At 36.9% G+C, this 18,765-nt stretch overlaps 1 protein-coding gene and 1 non-coding gene across 4 annotated transcripts in view; both read right to left on the bottom strand.

Moving 5' to 3' along the window:
- The window catches only part of LOC110661812 (disease resistance protein TAO1-like), a 53,419-nt gene that overhangs the window by 11,873 nt on the left and 22,781 nt on the right, over positions 1 to 18,765 (bottom strand). The gene's annotated exons all lie outside the window — the stretch shown is intronic.
- Positions 3,676 to 3,782, bottom strand: LOC131173743 (small nucleolar RNA R71). Its single transcript, XR_009144057.1, has one exon. It is a non-coding gene; the product is annotated as a small nucleolar RNA R71 (small nucleolar RNA).

Raw genomic sequence — 18,765 nt, 5'->3', positions numbered from 1 at the left:
CCTTCTTTTCAAATGGATGCCCAACAAAAACACACCTACGACTTCTACTACCAAATTTATCTTTATCTCGATTCAGATTATGCGCATAGCACAAACAACCGAAAACCCGAACGTGTTTGTAAGAAGGTACTTTCCCAAAGAGCATCTCATATGGGGTTTTACCATTTAATAACATAGATGGAGTCCTATTAATCAAATACCCGGCTGCAAGTACACATTCTCCCCAAAATTCTATGGGTAAATTTGCTTGGAAACGCAAAGCTCTTGCCACATTAAGAATATGGCGATGTTTTCTTTCCACTCGGCCATTTTGTTGAGGTGTTCCTACACAGGAAGTCTGAGGCAACATCCCTTGTTCATCAAAATATTCTTTCAAGCACATAAATTCACTTCCGTTATCACTTCTGACAATTTTCACATTTTTTTCAAATTGGCGTTTAACCGTCACAACAAATTTCTTAAGAACACAAGCTACTTCTTGTTTTCCATTCAGCAAATATATCCAAATAGCACGAGAGTAATCATCAACAATTGTTAAGAAGTAAATTGCTCCACAAGAAGTTTGAACTCTATAAGGTCCCCACAAATCACAATGTATCAATTCAAAACAACCATCAGCTTTATTGTCACTAGAAAAGAAAATCTCTCTTGTTTGCTTTGCTCTAAAACAAACTTCACAAGTTTTATTAGTTTTCCTACCAATGCTACCAGCTTCTGGAATTAACTCTACTACCTTATAAGAAGGATGACCCATTCTCTTATGCCAAAACTCAAAAGACCCCACATCAGTTACCTTGCAAGCATGTACCGATGTCACTCCCTTGAGAAAAATCTGACCCTTCGTTGCTCACCCGCTCCAATCAGGTTCCTCGAATTTAGGTCCTGTATAGCACAAATTTTGTTAGTGAGTTCAATAACCAAATTTGAATCATTAAGTAGTTGTGATACAGAGATCAGATTGCAATTCAAATTTGGCACATAAAGGACTCGTTGCAATTTCAAGTCTCTTCCAAGCAACACAGTTCCTTCTTTCATCGCCAAGGTCTTTTCTCCATTAGGTAACCCGACTGAGCATGGCACAATATCACGCCATTCACTCAAAAATGCCAACGTTCCTGTCATATGATGGGAAGCTCCTGTGTCAATAATCCAAGGAAATATCCTCTGCGTACCTGTCAGCCTCTCATTGCCACCATTCTGACAAGAATTCAACATTCCTAGCAAAGCAACCCACTGCTCTTCATTTAATCCACTAAGACCCTTTCGATCTGAATCTGTCACAATTCCATGCCCACCATCAACTCCAGTTGCTTGTGTGGCATTGGCACGAGCAACTCCTCCCTTGCTACGTCCTGCTCCATTGCCACGCTTTTGACCACCTCGTCCAGCAGAAGTTCCACGTGGTCTATGTTATACTCAATTCATATAGGCATTTTAGGGTAGTTTTGCATCCATTTTGCCCTCATATTTTAGTATATTTTATGTTTTTAGCTTTATTTTATCTTATTTGTTAATTTTAGATACTTTATATTTGATTTTCGTAATTTTTGTTGTTTTGATAGGATTTTGTGGCAAATCGAAGATCAATGAGTGCAATAGGAAATAATTTGAAGAGATTTGATGTTCTTTAAGCATGGAGGAAAGTTAAAGAAATCAAGCCTTGAAAGAACAAACTAGCCGAAATTTGCTTGAGACTTTGCTTAAGGTCATGCTTAGGGTAAAGCGGCAGTACTTAAGGAGCAGCACAAGTCAAGCATGAGCAGAAGAATCCATTCTACTCTAAGTCTGCCGAGATTTCTTTGAAGGTCCGCTTAACCTTAAGCATGAAGCGACTGAGGCTAAAATTTGCTAAGAAGTCGCTTAGGGTTAAGCCGAACCTAAGCTGCATCGCCTAACGTGAAAGATGTCACGACTTGGATAATTTTACACCTCATTTCCTATCCACTCCTTGGCTTTTATTTACTTTTAGGGCAACTTTTAGGGACCATATAAATTCATCATTTCCTTATTTTTGCCACAAGAGGAAAGGGAGGAAAAACAAAAAGGAAAGAAAATCTAATAGAAAGAAAGGGAGAAGACGCCATTTCTCTTGGGGAAGAGCTGCTGCACCAGTTTTGGAGCTCCAGAAACCAGGGACTTTGGTTCTTCCACCTGGGTTTTTCTATTTCAGTCCTCTTATCATGTTTTCCTTTACTTTTCCATCAATATTTCTTATAAATACCATCATGAGTGACTAATTTCTTTAGATTTCAGAGTTGGGAAATATGTTTTAGATTAATTTGTGGATTTGGACTGGGTATTTCCTTATTTTATATGAATATGAGTTTTGATTCCTTCCTTGTGTGCTTAATTTACTTGCCTAATGTTGGTACCCATTGGGTATTGTGTTAATCTTTGATTGAAGGACCGAAAGGTGAAAGTCATTGATAGGTAATCATGGATTGGAACTTAAAATCACCTAGATTTAGAAATAAACTAGGATTTTAAGAGGAATTAATTATTGGTTACAAAACTTAATGGGTTTTAAAGTAATCAAATACATACGAAAGTAGGTTTGGCTATTTTAGAATACACTTTGATTTACTTGAAAAAGATATCAAAGGGATTTAGAATCAATTTCCTTCAAACTCTATTTTTCCCTAAAAATTGGAATGCCCAAGATAAATCCCAATTAATTTATGCATAAACCCCCAACTCTGGAATCACTTTTACCATAATTAGATTTTCGTTTAAATTACCCATTGTTAATTTAGTTTAATTGCGAACTAGAATTAGAATTTATTTGTTTGTTCTTTACCCATTTCAATTAGATTAATCAATTTACCTTGCTTATTTACATTTACCATTTATTCATTAATCATTAGCCCAAATAATCGCTTCATTCATAGTTTAGTACTCAAACAGCAAATCCTCGTGGGAACGATACTTGATTCATCACTTTATTACTTGAGACGACCCGTATACTTGCGGATAAGTCACATCAAGTTTTTGGCGCCGTTGCCGGGGATTTGATTTTTGTTTGATATTGAACAATTGTTTGTTTGGTTAATTTGGGCATTTTATTTTATTTTCTTTTTACCATTTTACTTTGAGAATTTGTTTATTTTTGTTTTTCAGGTGCTTTATTTTATGAGAAGGACAAAAAGTGAAGAAATCAATCTATTCTTTGACCCAGAAATAGAAAAGACAGCAAAAGCTTTAAGAGCAGAATCTAAGAGGAGAAAAGCTGAAATTAAAGCTCAACAACAACAAGAAAGAGCACAAGAGCAAGAGCAATTACAAGAAGAAATGGCCAACAACAACAATAACAACCGCTCTGTGAAGGATCATGCCTATCCTAACATTGGAGATTTCATGCCAAGTATCACAAGACCAAGGGTAGAAGCTAATAATTTTGAACTGAAGCCTGCACTCTGTCAGATGGTGCAACAATCACAATTTGGAGGAAATCCAAGTGAAAGTCCACATGTGCATCTAGCACACTTTCTTGAGATCAGCGATATGTTGAAGATAAATGGAGTTTCTGATGATGCAATTCGACTCGGATTATTTCCTTTTTCTCTGAAGGACCGAGCTAGAGAGTGGTTACATTCTTTGCCACCGGGTTCTATCACAACATGGGATGAACTTTCTCAAGTATTTTTAGCTCAATATTTTCCACCAAGCAAGACAGTTAAGCTAAGAAATGAGCTGACTTCTTTCAAACCTAGAGATGATGAGAGCTTGTATGAAGCATGGGAGAGGTACAAGGATTTGCAAAGGAGATGTCCACATCATGGGATTCCTAAGTGGATGCTTGTTCAACACTTTCACAATGGAGTTTCACCAGCTATTAGAAGTACAATTGATGCATCTTCTGGAGGTGACCTTATGGAGAAATCTGAAGATGAAGCTTTTTCTGCTCTTGATAAAATTGCTTATAACAACTACCAATGGAGTTGTGAGAGGAATGAGATCAAGAAACCAGCTGGTATGTTTGAGCTTGATGCCATGAATATGATTAATGCTAAGTTTGATGCTTTAACAAGGAAGATGGACAAGCTGAGCATAAAAGTAGATTCTTCAGCTGGAGGTTCTAGTAATACATTAGAAGTTGGAGCTGCAAATGTCAATTGTGCAGAAGATTTTTCTACACGTAATCAAGATTTTTCAAGTGAGCAAGTGGATTATGTGGGGAACTACAATCAAAGACCAGGTGGTAACTCATTTTCTGCAACTTATGATCCAGCATGGAGAAACCACCCCAATTTCTCTTGGGGAGGTAGACAAGGACAAAATCAGAATTTTCAGCAACCTTCTGGATATCAACAAAATCAGAATTTTCAGCAAAATAGAGGCCCTCCTCCTGGAATTTCTAAACCTCAAAATGCACCTGCTCCACCTCTACCACAACAAGCACAACTAGACAAGACAGCTAGATTGGAATCTATGATTGAAACTCTACTTGTGAGCCATCAAAGTCAACAAGAAATGATTTCTCAATTAGCATCTAAAGTAGATCAAATGGCAACACACAACAAGATGTTAGAAAATCAAATAGCTCAACAAGCTAGCTCTTCAAGTAACAAAGCATTTGGGAAGCTCCCTAGCCAGCCAGAAAATTCAAGGGAGCATTGCAAGGCTATTACATTGAGAAGTGGAAAAATATTGGAAAATGGATATAAAAAAATTGAAGAGAAAATTGAAGAAAAGAAAAACAGAGAAGGAGATGAACAAATTGAAGCTGAGAAAGAAAATTCAGTGGAAGAAAAAGGAAGTAAGGAGGGGGAGAGCAAAGAAGAAGAGCCTAAATACGTTGCACCTAAAGCCTACATGCCACCTTTACCATTCCCACAAAGATTTCAGAAAGCAAAATTGGATAAACAATTTGGGAAGTTCTTGGAGGTATTGAAGTCTTTGCATGTGACTATTCCTTTCACTGATGCTTTAGCACAAATGCCTTCGTATGCTAAATTTTTGAAGGAGATTTTATCTAACAAGAAGAAATTGGAGGAATTTGAGACTGTAGCTCTCACGGAAGAAAGCAGTGCTATCTTGCAAAATAAGCTTCCACCCAAACTGAAAGATCCTGGAAGTTTCTCCATACCATGTCACATTGGGGATATCAGTATAGATAAGGCTTTATGTGATCTTGGAGCCAGTGTTAGTCTGATGCCATTGTCTATCTATGAGAAAGTGAAGATTGGAGAAATGAAGCCTACTACTATATCACTACAGTTAGCAGATAGGTCTATTAAATTTCCAATTGGGGTGATTGAGAATGTTCCTCTGAAAGTTGGGAAATTTTTCATACCAGTGGATTTTGTGGTATTGGAAATGGAGGAAGATGTACACATTCCTATTATTCTTGGTAGACCTTTCCTTGCTACTGCTGGAGCTGTGATTGATGTAAAAAATGGGAGGCTTACATTAGAAGTTGGGGAAGAGAAAGTTGAATTTAATTTGTTTCAAGCAATGAAAAAGAAAGATGATTCAAACTCATGCTTGAGAGTTGATGTGATAGATGAAGAGGTTAGAGAAGTGCTTAAAAAGCAACATCCTAAAGATCCCTTAGAAGCTTGTTTGGTTCATAACATCAAAAAAGGGGATGAGATTGAAGAAGCTGCAGAATATGCTACAATTTTGGAAGGAAATCCACCTTTGCCTATGACTGAAATTGAAAAGATTGGGAACTTGAAGCAAGAAACAACTTCATCATCAAAGCTTGAAAAAGGTGAGGCACCTAAGGTAGAGTTGAAACCTCTTCCAACAAATCTCAGGTATGCTTTTCTAGGTCAAAATTCTACATATCTTGTGATTGTTAGTGCTAAATTGACTGATTGTGAAGTTGAAAAATTATTGAGAGTTCTTAGGAAGCATAGAAGAATAATTGGTTATACCATTGATGATATTAAAGGAATACATCCTTCTGTGTGCATGCATAGAATTTTGTTAGAAAATGACCATAAAGCCTCTCGAGAATCACAAAGGAGATTGAATCCAAATATGAAAGAGGTTGTGAAAAAGGAGATCTTGAAATTGCTTGATGCATGTATTATTTACCCTGTTTCTGACAGCAATTGGGTAAGTCCAGTCCATGTTGTACCTAAGAAAGGGGACATCACAGTAGTGAAAAATGAAAATGATGAACTAATACCTACAAGGATCAGAATCGATGGAGAATGTGTATAGACTATAGGAAATTGAATAATGCAACCAGAAAGGACCATTTTCCATTACCATTTATAGATCAAATGCTTGAGAGACTAGCTCATCATTCTTATTTTTGCTATTTGGATGGCTATTCAGGGTTCTCTCAGATCCCTATTCACCCAGATGATCAAGATAAAACTACCTTCACATGTCCTTATGGTACCTTTGCATATCGAAGGATGCCATTTGGACTATGTAATGCCCCTGCTACATTTCAACGATGTATGATGTCCATATTTTCTGACATGATTGAGGGTATTATGGAAGTGTTCATGGATGATTTTTCTGTGTATGGTAAATCTTTTGATGAATACTTATCTAACTTGTCTAAGGTTTTGCAGAGATGTGAAGAGTTCAATTTAGTTTTGAATTGGGAAAAGTGCCATTTTATGGTACAAGAAGGAATTGTTTTGGGACATCTTGTGTCAAATAGGGGTATTGAGGTGGATAAATCAAAGGTAGAAATTATTGAGAAAATGCCACCCCCAACATCTGTGAAGGGAATGAAGAGTTTCTTGGGGCATGCTGGATTTTACAGGATATTCATCAAAGATTTCTCTAAAATTTCTAAACCTCTTACCAATTTATTGAGTAAAGATGTGGAATTTAATTTTGATACTAATTGTATGAATGCTTTTTGCAGGATAAAGGAAGCTTTGATATCTGCTCCTATTATGCAGCCACCCGATTGGTCATTACCTTTTGAGTTAATGTGTGATGCTAGTGATTATGCCATTGGGGCTGTTTTGGGACAAAGGAGAGATAAGAAGGTGTATGCAATATACTATGCAAGTAGGACCTTAGATGATGCTCAAATAAATTATTCTACTACAGAGAAAGAGTTTTTGGCAGTGGTATTTGCAGTAGACAAATTTAGATCCTATCTTGTGGGGTCAAAGGTAATAGTGTACACGGATCATGCAGCTATCAAGTATCTCCTTCAGAAAAAAGAGGCTAAACCTAGATTGATAAGGTGGGTGCTACTCCTTCAAGAGTTTGACTTGGAAATTAAGGATAAGAAAGGAGTAGAAAATGTGGTAGCAGATCATCTATCTAGATTGAGGCAAGAACAAGGAGACAATTTGAGAAAAGAGCCCCCAATAGATGATTATTTTCCTGATGAGCAACTGTTAGTAATCATGAATGCACAAGCCCCTTGGTATGCAGATTTTGTGAACTATCTAGTGTGTGGAATCCTTTCACCTGATCTAATATGGCAGCAAAAGAAGAAATTTCTTTTTGATGTAAAGGATTATGATTGGGAGGAGCCATTTTTGTTCAAGAGATGTGGAGATGGGCTGATTAGAAGATGTTTAGCTGATGAGGAGATAGGGAATGTTATTAAAGATTGCCATTCTTCACTTTATGGGGGTCATACGAGTGTAAAAAAGACTGCAGAAAAAGTTCTTCAAGCAGGGTTCTTTTGGCCACACATGTTTAAGGATGTGAGGAAGTTTGTAAATGCATGTGATAGGTGTCAAAGGATGGGTAATATCTCAAAGAGAGATGAAATACTCAACTCAACTCAACTCAACTAAGCCTTTATCCCAAAAATTTGGGGTCGGCTATATGGATTCGCTTTTTCCACTCTGAACGATTTTGGGTTAAATCCTCAGAAATGTGTAATGCTTCTAAGTCATTTTGTACTACTCTCCTCCAAGTTAATTTAGGTCTACCCCTTTTTTTCTTTCTATCCTCTAACCTAATGTGCTCTACTTGTCTAACTGGAGCCTCCGTATGTCTACGCTTCACATGACTAAACCATCTCAATCTCCCTTCTCTCAACTTATCTTCAATTGGCACCACTCCTACCTTTTCTCTGATACTCTCATTACGGACTTTATCTAGTCTAGTATGGCCACTCATCCACCTTAACATTCTCATCTCTGCAACTCTTATCTTAGATGCATACGACTCTTTCAAAGGCCCAACACTCACTACCATATAACATAGCCAGGTCGTATGGTCATGCAGTAAAATTTTCCTTTTAATTTATTGGGAATCTTACGATCACATAAAACTCCGTGGCACATCTCCACTTCAACCATCCGCTTTAATCCTATGACTAACATCCTCCTCGCATCCCCATCTACTTGAAGGATCGAGCCTAGATATTTAAAGTGATTACTTTGGGACAAGACCACCCCATTCAAACTAACTCCTTCCCTATCACCGCTTGGCCTTCACCGAACTTGCAATGCATGTATTCTGTCTTCGTTCTACTTAACTTAAAACCCTTTGACTCTAGAGTACTTCTCCAAAGTTCTAGCTTCCTATTGACTCCTTCGTGTCTCATCTATCGTAACAATATCATCCGCAAACATCATGCACCAAGGAATACTCTCTTGTATATGTTTCGTCTTCATCTAAAACTAATGTAAAAGGTAAGGGCTTATGGTGATCCTTGGTGTAATCCAATTGAGATCGGAAAATCACTTGTGTCCCCTCCTACTGTGCACAATAGTAGTTGCTCCTTCATACATATCTTTCAATACTTGTATGTACCTAATAGATACCCTCTTTGTTCTAACACATTCCATAAGATCTCTCTTGGAACACTATCATAAGCCTTCTCCAAATCAATAAAACCATGTGTAGATCTTTCTTCACATCTCTATATTTCTCCATCAAGCTTCTAATGAGAAAGATCGCTTCCATAGTTGAACGCAATGGGCATGAAACCAAATTGATTGAGAGAGATAGAAGTATCATGACGTAGTCGATGCTCCACAACTCTCTCCCACAACTTCATAGTATGGCTCATGAGTTTAATTCACCTATAGTTTGAGCAACTCTGTATGTCTCCCTTATTTTTAAAAATAGTTACTAAAATAATCTTCCTCCAATAATCAGGCATTTTCTTTGAGTTTAGAATCTTATTAAATAATTTAGTTAACCATGCCACTCCCATATCTCCCAAATACTTCCACACTTCAATTGGTATTTCATCGGGTCCACAGGCTTTACCCACTTTCATTCTCTTAAGTGCTTCCTTTACTTCTAAAGATCGAATCCTTCTAGTATAATTTACATTCTTTTCTATTGTTCTATAATCTATATTCACGCTATTACCATTTTGACTATTATTAAAGAGATCATTAAAATAATTTCTCCATCTTTCTTTAATGTCCTCATCTTTCACCAACACTTTTCCTTCTTTATCCTTAATGCACCTAACTTGATTGAGATCTTGACATTTCCTTTCTCTACTCCTTGCTAATCTATAAATATCTTTCTCTCCTTCTTTAGTTCCAAGTTTCTCATATAACTTTTCAAAGGCCTGTGCTCTTGCTTGACTAACTGCCTTTTTTGCCTCTTTCTTTGCTATCTTGTACTGTTCATATGCCTCATTATTATCACATTTAGGTAATTTTTTATACCATTCCCTCTTTCTCTTCACTGCCTTCTATACTTCCTCATTCTACCACCATCTCTCTTTTGAGGGTGGTCTATGTCCTCTAGACTCTCCAAGTACTTTTCTAGCTACTTCTCTAATCTTTGATGCCATCTGTATCCACATATCATTGGCCTCCATATCTAGCTTCCATACTTCGGACTCGAGAAGCTCATTTTTGAACTTCACTTGCTTTACTCCTTTGAACTCCCACCACTTTGTTCGAGCTACACTATTTCTTCTAACCTTACTTGAATTGTTCCTAAACTTGACATCCAAGACCACCAACCTATGTTGACTTGTTAAAGCCTCTCCTGGAATGACCTTGCAATCCTTACATAGAGCTCTATTTGTCTTCCTGGTTAAGAGGAAGTCGATTTGGTTTCTATGTTGCCCACTTTTGAAAGTCACTAAATGTGACTCTCTTTTTATAAAGTAGGTATTTGCTAGTATTAGGTCGTATGCCATAGCAAAATCCAGGATGCTTTTTCCCTCCTCATTTCGACTGCCAAAACCAAAACCTCCATGAACATTTTCATAACCTTGCCTATCACTTCCTACATGTCCATTCAAATGGACCAATGAAAACATTCTCTTCATTCGGTATGCTTTGCATTAAATCATCCATATCTTCCCAAAACCTTTGTTTACTCTCACTGTCTAGTCCTATTTGTGGGGCATAAGCACTAACTATATTTATTGTTTCTCCTTCTAGTACTAGCTTTACTAGTATAATTCTATCTCCTACTCTTTTCACATCTACTATCTGCGTCTTTCAATATTCATCTATGATTATACCCACTCAGTTCTTATTTCTCTCCTTTCCAGGTAAACCACGTTTGTACCACTGAATTACCCACTTCCTTACTTTTCTCTCCTACCCATTTAGTCTCCTGAATGCAAGTAATATTCACCCTTCTCCTTTCCAAGGTATCCACAAGCTCCATTAATTTTCCTGTAAGTGATCCAACATTCCAAGTACCAACCCTGATCCTCCTCCTATCCTGCTCCTTCCTAATTGGTCTCCTTCTATGATATCTTCTATTGTTTTCTATATCTATCTTGTGTTCTGTTCCACTATTTGTTCTACTATCTGTCCTATGGACTAACTTCTTTACCCACACCCGTCCATGATGTGGGAACCCTTGCTCACTTAACACCACACCCGGGCGCCGGCATGGCGCGTCGCTTTCGGTGAACGCCCTACACCCTTGCATATTTATCACTACACCCGGGCTCCGATATAGCGCGTCGTTAGTAGAGGACGCCCCAACGTTTATATCATTTGAATTCATATCATAGGGTGTGACGAAATTTTTACGCTGGTTGTCACCTACCGCAACCCTCCTCCTTTACCCGGGCTTGGGACTGGCTAAGCGCAAACTACTTAGGCGGAGTTCAAAGAGAGATGAAATGCCCCTCCAAAATATATTGGAAGTGGAACTATTTGATGTGTGGGGCATTGATTTCATGGGACCTTTTCCATCGTCCTTGGGACACAAATACATTTTAGTTGGAGTAGATTATGTGAGCAAATGGGTTGAAGCTATACCATCTCCAACTAATGATGTTAGAGTTGTGATTAAATTCCTTAAAAAGTTCATTTTTATAAGATTTGGAACTCCACGTGCCATTATAAGTGATGGAGGTTCTCATTTTTGCAACCATCAATTTGAAAGATTATTACAAAAATATGGAGTGAAGCATAAGATTGCAACACCCTACCATCCACAAACTAGTGGTCAAGTGGAGATCTCCAATAGAGAGCTGAAAAGAATTCTTGAGAAAACAGTGAATAGTTCAAGGAAAGATTGGTCACTAAAGTTAGATGATGCTCTTTGGGCCTATAGAACAGCTTTTAAAACTCCTATTGGAACCACCCCATTTAGATTGGTTTATGGGAAAGCTTGTCATCTACCTTTGGAGTTGGAGCATGGAGCATAGAGCATATTGGGCTATAAGGACACTGAATTTTGACTTAAAAACTGCAGGAGAAAAAAGAATGCTGCAACTAAATGAACTTGAGGAACTTAGACTGGATGCTTATGAAAATGCCAAGCTTTACAAAGAAAGAACTAAGAGATGGCATGATAAGCATATTAGGAGGAAAGAATTTCAGGAAGGTGATGTTGTTCTTCTATACAACTCTAGGTTAAGGTTATTTCCAGGAAAATTAAAGTCAAGATGGTCAGGAACCTACACTGTTATAAAAGTATACCCCTATGGAGCTGTTGAGATAGGCAATGAAACCTCAGGGACTTTCAAAGTTAATGGGCAGAGATTAAAGCATTATATTGTTGGAGAACCCACACAAAGGATTGTAGAGGTTTCATGGCTTAGTTCTCCAATCAGGGATACTTAGGTGAATTGGAGTGGAAGGTCAAGCTTAAGACCTTAAACAAGCGCTTCTTGGGAGGCAACCCAAGCGTATCCTTTTATAGTTTATTAATTTTCCATTTCATTTCATTTTCAGTTTTCACCCTAATTAAACTCAAAAGTGACATTTGTTTATCTTTTGTAGGTCATTCATGAAGATTGGGCAAATTAACACTTGTAGCAAAAAGAAAGAATTGAAAGGGAGTAAGTATAAGCAAAATTCTGCAATTTATCCAGTACCTGTGAACAGTAACACCTTTAAACTTGTGCTAAATTGCTGATATTGCAATATACTTGATAGCACATGTTTGATTTTGTGTTTTGTGTAAATTCTATGAAATGCAACTTGAATGAGGATCAATTTTGATATTTAGGACTGATGTGAGCTTTATTGAGGTGCAAAAATAGTGTTTGTTAAGTTTTACCTTTTAGTGTATATATAATTTTGTAGTCTGATAGGAATTTGCATGTTTTTGTTTGAATTGCTGTTAGTTTTTGTAATCTGCAGATTTTGGTTACTGTTCACGCTACTGTTCATGCTGCTTAAAAAGTCAGTTTCTATGTCTTTTCTGCAATTTTTGAATGTTTGGAACTTGTCTCAAATGCTGCTGAAAATGTGCTTTTGGTATAAGTTTAGAGAGGAGACCATTTCATTAAATGTGCAAAAAGGTAGTCACAATGGGTGCTTAAAATGAACAATGATTGCAAAAAGCTAAATGAACATGTGCTATGCTTACTAAGTTTATGAGAGATGATGAGCTAAAATTCTTTAATTTTATGGTGTTTGTGTGTATGTGGTAATTGCTGAGGGTCATGATAGAATTCCATAGCTTTTGGACTGTTTTTGGCAAGCAAAACCACAATTTTTCCAAAAACCTGCCGAAACTTGCTGATGACATTGCTTGTCAAGCAGAGTCTTAAGCAAATTCTGCTGAACCTTATGTTTAACCCCAAGCATGGCCCATCTTACAACAAGTCTGCCCCACAATTTAAAATAGCCCAAAATGTCCGCCAATTTTCCAAAAGCCTCGCCCACACTCCCGATAAACCTCGTCGACTCCTTTCCCACGCTATTTTTTCCGGCAATCTTTATAGGAAGCCGAAAGGTTTCTTTCTTTTCATTAAAATGGTAAGAATTAAAATGTGATCTTCCTATAAACCCAAACTCAGTAGATTTCGACATTCTGTCAAATCAAAAATGGGTATTCCATCCTCATTGCCCACAAACCCTAACCCCAGCCCCAGTCCGCCGCTCCCTCAGTCACCGCCACCACAAACGCCGCCATTACCTCAATCGCCACCACCTCAGTCACCACCACTACCCCCAAGCCAAATACCACCTCTCATTCCGCCGACTCCCCTCTCGCCGCAAACCGAACCGCAAAATGAAACACCAATTCTCGACACCCATTCCCCAGAACCAGTGCCTGAGCCTACGCCTACTCAAACGAAAACCAAAGGTAAAACTAAAAGGGCTGCAGGTAGACCCAAGGAAACCCCTGTCGGAAAACGGAAACGAGTACCCTCTGTTCCTTTCGACCTAAATTCTCCACCTCAGCCATCCTCTGAACCAGTCAGCAAAAGGACCAGGTCTTCCTCGCAAACCCCAACACCAGTGGTCCAAACACCAGTACCTCAGTCTCCCTTACACTCTCCAGCACCTGCGTCATCTGCAGATACTATCGAGGAGGTAATTTCTCCATTACCTTGGGCTTTTAGGGATATGGATATGAAAAAGGCCTATGAGAAATTAGTTTCTAAAACTATTTTGGCAAACAAGTATATGGATGAGCAGATTTTGAAAGAATTAGGCATTTATGACTATGTATTTGCCTATTTGAATGCTGTTAGCTGGACTGATTTTGCTAAAATTAGGGAACCAGTGTACAAGGATTTAACCCTGGAATTTTTGAGTTCCTTAAGGCTGAGTTTCAAACCAACAGTGCCTGAACATAAAGATATGATATATTTTCGATGTGCTGGAATTGATAGGGAGTTAGACATGGCTGCTATGAATGCAATTTTTGGTTTTCAGGATTCGGGGTATAAAAACATTGAGTGACAGCAAACTGTTTATGACCCTGTTCAATTCTGGAAGGATATTGCACCTTTTGGGGGTTATTATAGACAGAGGACTGCAAAAGCCTCTAGGATAGTTGATCATGTATTGAAATACCTCCATAGGTTCATTTCTTATACTGTTTTAGGAAGGGGACACAGTAACAGTATTGTGGGTGCTGGTGACTTGTTTCTCTAGTGGTGCATGAAGGAGAGAAAACAAGTAAGCACGGCCCATTTCATAGCTACTCATTGGCACCAAATTGTCACGAAGCATACTAAAGGTAGTATAGTTTTTGGGGGGTATATAACTGCTATAGCAAACTCATTTAGCTTTGATGCTAGTCTATATAAATTGCTGCCAGTTTCTGGGGAATCATATATAGACAGCACAATGTTGTTGCATATGGATGTCTGTGAGAAAATAGGGCACACCTACACTCTGTTACAGCAGCATCCTGATACCACTGGTACTACAGACCCCATTAACTTCGCACCAGCAGAACCACAACCAACCACTACCCCACAGTTTTCAACAGACATTCTATCCCTCTTAAGATCCTTGGAATCCAGAATAGCAAGTTTCACTGTCCAACCATCTGTTCCCTCACCTGACACCACAGAAATTCTTGCTACCTTGAAGAGCTTAGAAATCAAAATTGAAACCATGGGTCAGCAGCAGGTTAACCAAAAGAAGAAGCTAGAAAAGAAACTTAAAAAGAGATTTTTATCTCTTAAAAAGAAACAGAAGCAACATCAACTTCAAATGTTGGAGCTTTACAACAAACTGGCCCAATCCTACAACAATTTATATCATTGGGGCCAAACCATGTTTCAAGAAATGAAAGACCTCACAGAAAATTTGGAAACTGCTTCTGAAGCTTCGGATCACAATGAACCTACTGCAGAACCTGAAGCAGACCCTGATGCAGCAACAAAGCCTTGACAGCAGAGCTTGATCAGTAGCAATAGTTCTAATTTCTCTTCTAGGTTTATTTTGTAATCTGTTTATTTTCATTTTCAAACTTTGGTAATAGTTGTAATACTTTGGTAATTAGTTTTTATGATTATACTTGCACTTCTTTCTTTTAGTTTATTATATTTTATTTTCTGCTATGGACATAGTTATTTTGTGAATGCCTTTTTGATTTAATTCTTGATTTAACTGTTAGATTTTATATTTTTACACTTTTTCATCTTCCTGCACATTATTTTTGCACTTTATCTTTTCTTAAATCCTAATTTTGCTGACATTGATGAGTTGCACAAATTTTCTTCAAGCCGCATCTGTTTCACATCATTTGGAGGTAACAGGTTACCCTTTTACCATTTATGCTTATGGTATGTTGCCAATGCTTATGCTTTCGCTTTACCCTACGCAACAGGTTAAGCAACATCTTAAGCAGTGTAAATTCATACATTTGGGATACCTTTTCACATTTTTCTCTCTAAAGCTTCATTGTTAATATCATTTTGAGCTAATTTTGAAATACTTGAGCTTATATTGATTTAATCCCCAATTGTATATATTTCATTAATTGATTAGTTCACGCAATTTTGCCCATCTTTGCATTCATTTTAGACATTGAGGACAATGTTTCATTTGAGTTTGAGGGTGAGGGCATAATTTTTGCAAAATTTTTTTAAATTTTCTTTCATTCATTTATTGCATTTCATTCATTCATATATAGATAATCCATGCACTTATACATATACCACACACATGTCTATACTCATACACATACATTAGCATATAGTTTTCATATAGATTACACTTAGTTTTAATTCGATTTATGCATTCATTTTAGGATCATGCATATCATAAAAATAAATTTTTACCTTGTCCTTAGAGGATTGAGAATTGCTTTGAAGAGCAATTGAGCTTACTTTTAGAAGGGTTTGATGGATTGAAAGTTCTAGATAGGTGCAAAGTTATTAGATTCTTGCTTTAGTTTATATCTTCTTAGCCAAGGGCCACCCAATCAATTGCATTGACTTTGAGTGCCTAGAGAAAACTCTAGGGTGAGAAGTAGCTAATTGATGTCTCACCAATCCTAGAACAATCTTTCTAAACCTTTCAAGGCAAAATCATAGCATGCACTTGAAAAAGAAATGATCTAGGCATTCTTTGAATTTTAAACCCACATTTTAGCCTTAGCCAACCTCACTTCAAAATTTCCTTTGAAACCAATTTGAGCCTACATTTATCCCTCTTATTTCTTTGGAACCCACATTAATGCCTAGCCATAAACCCAAACACTTACCTACCCTCCATGAGAATAATTCTTTGAATGATAGATACACTTAAAAAATAATAATAATTAGTTGGGAGTTTTGATTATAAAAAAAAAAAAAAAAAAAAAAAAAAAAAAAAAGCTAGCAAATTCAATTATGGTATGTAAAGTAATTCACCACCCAAGTACACAAAGAAATGAGTTTGGGGATGAATTGAAAGGGACAATTATAATTCAAAGTCAATGTTATTTATGTAGTCCCTCTAAAAGCTTCAAAATTATATGCTAGCATTGGTGAAAAGTTGTAAAGTTCCTTCTCCCAATTGATTTAAAAAAAAAAAAAATATTTTGTGTATCTTGATCTTTTAATAATTTGATTATTCTCATATTTTGTTACCTTTATCCTTTTTTTGTTAGCCACATTATCACCCCCTTAGCCCCATTACAACCCTTGAAAGTCCTTTTGATCTTTTGATGGTGTTTTGTTACATTAGTGGAGATTGGAATAGGAGAATTGCCTATGGGATTGTGATATCATTAATCCATTCATTCACTTCCATTATTATTTGAGACACTTTAGTTTATGGATTACCCTATAGTCTATTTAGGCATGATTATTCTTTGTGATTGATTGGTTTGGGCTTGATAATATGGATAATTAACCCAAGGCTAAGCGGTGATAACTTTGGTAAGGATTGAATTCTTTGTATCTTGAAAGTGGGTATATGGTGTGTTGGTGGCTAAAGGTAAGCTTGAGAGTTTGGATAAGTAATTTTCATAAATTTAAGGTAAGGTACCCCAAATTGCATTAATTGTTTTTTAAATTGCTTGAGGACAAGCAAAGGTTTGAGTTTGGGGGAATTTGTTATACTCAATTCATATAGGCATTTTAGGGTAGTTTTGCATCCATTTTGCCCTCATATTTTAGTATATTTTATGTTTTTAGCTTTATTTTATCTTATTTGTTAATTTTAGATACTTTATATTTGATTTTCGTAATTTTTGTTGTTTTGATAGGATTTTGTGGCAAATCAAAGATCAATGAGTGCAATAGGAAATAATTTGAAGAGATTTGATGTTCTTTAAGCATGGAGGAAAGTTAAAGAAATCAAGCCTTGAAAGAGCAAACTAGCCGAAATTTGCTTGAGACTTTGCTTAAGGTCATGCTTAGGGTAAAGCGGCAGTACTTAAGGAGCAGCACAAGTCAAGCATGAGCAGAAGAGTCCATTCTACTCTAAGTCTGCCGAGATTTGCTGAAGGTCTGCTTAACCTTAAGCAGACTGAGGCTAAAATTTGCTAAGAAGCTGCTTAGGGTTAAGCCGAACCCTAAGCAGACTGCCCAGAACGTGAAAGATGCTGCTGACTTGGATAATTTTACACCTCATTTCCTATCCACTCCTTGGCTTTTATTTACTTTTAGGGCAACTTTTAGGGACCATATAAATTCATCATTTCCTTATTTTTGCCACAAGAGGAAAGGGAGGAAAAACAAAAAGGAAAGAAAATCTAATAGAAAGAGAGGGAGAAGACGCCATTTCTCTTGGGGAAGAGCTGCTGCCCCAGTTTTGGAGCTCCAGAAACCAGGGACTTTGGTTCTTCCACCTGGGTTTTTCTATTTCAGTCCTCTTATCATGTTTTCCTTTACTTTTCCATCAATATTTCTTGTAAATACCATCATGAGTGAGTAATTTCTTTAGATTTCAGAGTTGGGAAATATGTTTTAGATTAATTTGTGGATTTGGACTGGGTATTTCCTTATTTTATATGAATATGAGTTTTGATTCCTTCCTTGTGTACTTGATTTACTTGCCTAATGTTGGTACCCATTGGGTATTGTGTTAATCTTTGATTGAAGGACCGAAAGGTGAAAGTCATTGATAGGTAATCATGGATTGAAACTTAAAATCACCTAGATTTAGAAATAAACTAGGATTTTAAGAGGAATTAATTATTGGTTACAAAATTTAATGGGTTTTAAAGTAATCAAATACATACGAAGGTAGGTTTGGTTATTTTAGAATACACTTTGATTTACTTGAAAAAGATATCAAAGGGATTTAGAATCAATTTCCTTCAAACTCTATTTTTCCCTAAAAATTGGAATGCCCAAGATAAATCCCAATTAATTTATGCATAAACCCCCAACTCTGGAATCACTTTTACCATAATTAGACTTTCGTTTAAATTACCCATTGTTAATTTAGTTTAATTGCGAACTAGAATTAGAATTTATTTGTTTGCTCTTTACCCATTTCAATTAGATTAATCAATTTACCTTGCTTATTTACATTTACCATTTATTCATTAATCATTAGCCCAAATAATCGCTTCATTCATATTTTGGTACTCAAACAGCAAATCCTCGTGGGAACGATACTTGATTCATCACTTTATTACTTGAGACGGCCCGTATACTTGCTGATAAGTCACATCAGTCTATTACCCCACCATTCTGGATAACCTATCAGCTGGAAATAACTTTCAGCATCGTGTCCCCTCGGTTGCAATTAG

Source organism: Hevea brasiliensis, chromosome 14 (genome assembly GCF_030052815.1).
Source record: "Hevea brasiliensis isolate MT/VB/25A 57/8 chromosome 14, ASM3005281v1, whole genome shotgun sequence".
NCBI lineage: Eukaryota > Viridiplantae > Streptophyta > Magnoliopsida > Malpighiales > Euphorbiaceae > Hevea > Hevea brasiliensis.
The sequence above is the reverse complement of the archived record's forward strand: the minus strand, read 5'-3'. Positions and strand labels throughout refer to the sequence as shown.